Source organism: Centropristis striata, chromosome 12 (genome assembly GCF_030273125.1).
Source record: "Centropristis striata isolate RG_2023a ecotype Rhode Island chromosome 12, C.striata_1.0, whole genome shotgun sequence".
Lineage (NCBI taxonomy): Eukaryota > Metazoa > Chordata > Actinopteri > Perciformes > Serranidae > Centropristis > Centropristis striata.
This window is the reverse complement of record NC_081528.1, coordinates 34,858,195-34,858,468: the sequence shown is the minus strand read 5'-3', so window position 1 is coordinate 34,858,468 and position 274 is coordinate 34,858,195.

The window sequence follows — 274 nt, the reverse complement described above, 5'->3', positions numbered from 1 at the left end:
ACGGCAGCATGAGCCAAGTTCAGTGGAGCTGTGAATGTGCTGGAAGTCAGCTTGCAGGTCTGTCTGTCAGCGTGTGTGTCCCCCTCTCTCTCTCTCTGTGTGTATGAGTCTGGTTGGTCATGTGGCTTATGTATCATTGACTCTGTGGGTCAAGGAAAAGCCCCCGCCATCACCCACCCTCTCCACCCCTTTTCCACAAACATGCAAGTGCACACGGCGGAGGGAAGAGAAGGAGAGCGGTAGCAAAGGGAGGGAGGAAGAGGGGGGAGTTGGG